This window comes from Hipposideros armiger, unplaced genomic scaffold (assembly GCF_001890085.2).
Source record: "Hipposideros armiger isolate ML-2016 unplaced genomic scaffold, ASM189008v1 scaffold_180, whole genome shotgun sequence".
Lineage (NCBI taxonomy): Eukaryota > Metazoa > Chordata > Mammalia > Chiroptera > Hipposideridae > Hipposideros > Hipposideros armiger.
In genome coordinates this window covers 145,136-148,751 of record NW_017731530.1, presented here as the reverse complement: position 1 = coordinate 148,751, position 3,616 = coordinate 145,136, and positions in this window count along the sequence as shown.

The following is a 3,616-nucleotide window of genomic DNA, read 5'->3' as shown; positions in this document are numbered from 1 at the left end:
TATGGTTTATGCTTTTAGTGTCCTATGTAAGAAATATTTGCCTAATGAAAGCTCATAAAATTTTACTTCTATGTTTTCTTTTAGAAGCTTTTTAGTATAGCTTTAATGTTTAGGTTTATGATCCATTTCAAGTTAATTTTTGTACATAGTATGAGGTAAAGTTTGAAATTCATTTTTTCCATATTGATATTAAATTTTTAAGCACTATTTGTTGAGATGACTATATTTTCTGTTAAATTACCTTTGAACCTATGCAGAAAAAAATCAATTGACCATCTATATATGGGTATATTCCTGGACTTTATATTCAGTTCCATTGATCTCTATAACCTCCTTGCATGATACTACACCATCTTAATTACTGTAGCTTTAAAGTAAGTTTTGGAATCAGGTAGTGTTAGCCCTCCATCATTTTCTTCCTTTTCAAAATGGTTCAGGTACTCTCGATCCTTTGCATTTCCATATAAATTTAAGAACTGGCTTTCAATTTCTACCAGGAAAACAAACAAAAGAAAAACCTGGTGAGATGTTGATTGGAATTGAGTTGAATCTAGAGATCAGTTTGGGCAAAACTAATAACATTGAGTTCTCCAACTCATGAATATAGAGCCTCTCTCCCTTTACTTGGGCATTCTTTAATTTCTCTGAGAGATGTTTTGTAGTTTTCAGTGTATGAGTCTTGATCATATTTTGTTAAATTTATCTCTAAGAATTTCATGTTTTTTATGCCATTTAATTGTATTTTCTAAAGTCCAATTTAAATTGTTCATTGCAAGTTACAGAAATACAGTTTAAAAAAATTGACTTTGTAACCTGTGATCTTGCTGAACTTACTAGTGAGCTTTCATAACGTTTGAGTAGATTCCTGAGGCTTTTCAATGTGGATAAACTTGTCATCTGTGAATAAGGACAGTTTAATTTCTTCCTTTCCAATCTATATGTCTTTTTCTTCTTTCTTTTTTTTCAACTTACAGGACTGGCTAGGGCTTCCAGTACCATCAGTGTGACTACTGGGCTGTGTTTGTGCTCCTTTCCTTATATTAATAGTATATCCTGGAAACAGGTGAGCCGTGGTAATGGTAGGGCCCCTTCATTTGTTTTCCCATTCTCAGGGATCATAGTTCAACATTGCTTCATGTCAAATGGCTGAAAATAGTTGCTTTCTATATTTTGTCTGGCTTTCTAGCTGTTTATGGTGGGACAGCAATTTTTATAGCAGTTAATATTTCAAAGTCAGTGTCAAAGTTCCATCCAAAGGACATTTTAAACAACCACTTCTATGCACTCTAAGCATTGTACCTGTGTTATGCCAGATCACTACAAAAATATGTACCTGTAGAAATTCCTTCATAGGACTGTGATTTACCATCACTCCCTCAACATTTTTTGAAGACTTAGTAATAGTCACACAGGAATATTTATACATCTTTTATTAAGCTGTAGATGGAAGAAATTTTGTTCAACGGCCCATTTTTAACCATGGACACAATGGCATCTCCTTAGACTTAGTACTAGGAACCCTAATAACTCAAATTACTGCTCTGTTTCCTTTTACCTGATAGAAATATATAATGTATGTTCATTTTTTCTCTGAGGGCTGTCTAGGAAATCATAGTTCAGTGGGGCCCTTTGGTATAATGATCTGCCTTCCTCGATTACTTTCCTTTTACCATTGTTTTAATAACTGTACTACATTTATTTCTTTATTGGGACCCACCTCAAATCCTCTTCAGAAATTGGCAGAATATAAATTATTTCTTAGATGGTGGGACTGCATAACAGAGTATTTATGAGCATAGAACTTAAAATCAGACAGACTGTGTTTGTGTCTCTTCTACATTTTGGCGGTATGACCTGTTGCAAGTTATTTAACTTCGCCGATTTTCAGTTTCTTTATTGGGAAAATGGTAACATCAACAACAGTTTCATATGGTTTGTGAGGATTTGTTCAGTGTCTGGAACACATCATACCATAAATGGTAGTGGGGTTTCTAGTAATTATTAGAGAATTTCAGCAATTCTAATTCTGTTTGAATTTAATCCCTGTTCAAATAGATTGTTCAATACAAATCACAAAATACCACACTGCAAGTCATCTGTCATCATCAGTGTTTTCTTGGAGGCCCATTTGTGTTAAGAAGTGTAATTCTTGAAGCATCCTGAGTGGATCCTTGAGATATGCAATTCCTGCGGGCCCTCAAAATGCTACTTAGGACAAGTAAGACATGTTCTTAAGGGGTCTTTGTTGTAAATCCTCGTTGGTCAGTTAGCTGGCAAAGCTCTGGATTTTTAAATTCATCAGTTCTTTTCATGGGTTTTAGTTTGGTCCTGTAGTCAATGATGCAAAAGGAAAACATTAAAAGTTATGTTTCTACCATAAAAAAGGCAATGTGGATGCTTTACACGGGAGATGTAATTAGATTATCTGAGCTCTCGAGGTAATTATAAAGAGGGTATTAATTTCATGTTGCTCAAATTGTTTCAAGCTTGAGAAAATGTTATTCCTGGATCTATGGGTCTAATATTTATCTAATGTTTAATACAAGTTTATCTTTTTGGTGATGCTTGTTTGGAAAAGCTACCTGAAATATATTGTACTAAAGGACCATTGACATGTGGGATACCAAATGAAGCCTATGCATTTATTATTTAAAAAGAGTTTTCTTCCCTTTTATCTTCTAAGACACAAATTTAAGGAAGAATGAATAGAACTAATAGACCTCATCATGCTAAGCTAAGAATGAATAGGTTGGCACAGTTGAAGCATGATGATTCTGGTCACTCTGATGATGTGTACCTAGCACATTTCCCGGGCCAAAATTAATCCACCTGCTTGGGTGAGCAAGATGCCACACTGATTTTCATGACGTGGACTGGTTCCTTCATTGGCCGAGTAAAATGACTGGTCTTCTGGCACTATATACATAATTATTCTTTTTGTTCTAAAAGAGACAATTCAAAATCATGTTAAGATCCATTAAAACATAATTTTCCAAACATGCTCTAATAAGAATGGCACATTTTCATTTATTTTTCACTGGAACTATAAACTAGAAATAGCTCAGTAAGTAAGGATGAAAATAATGTCCTTGTATGAGTTTCTGAAGTACCCAAAACAAACCAAAAAAAAGGGAAATAAAATTATTGGTTACTTATGCTCTGCCCAGCTCTATTAAACTGTGCAAAATGAAACACAGAGCATTCATAGGACAAGAAAGCATAGTGGATCTGCCTAATAAAAATACAAAATAAAAACTATGAAGGCCCAGGTAGAGTATTTTGAGTGATCCATTTATTATTTTTTTTTAAAGATTTTTATTGGGGAATTGGGGGGATGGGAAAAGCGCTGGGGAATTGGGGAAGGGGAACAGACAAGTTGCTGTTGTTTTGTTCTTCAGTCTAGGTGTGGAGGATGTTGCTTCACTGGTCCAATTTGGCACCATCATTGTGCTCTTCCCGGGCAAGGCAGATCAGTCGCCAGCTTCTAGACGGCCATTCACTGTGTCTGCTGGCCGCTCATGCTGGCTGCTGGCTACACACGGTAGCCCATGGCAACCCACTGCCACAGGGGCTGCAGCCTATGCCGTCGCTGGCGACTCACAGCAGCCCAGCTCCA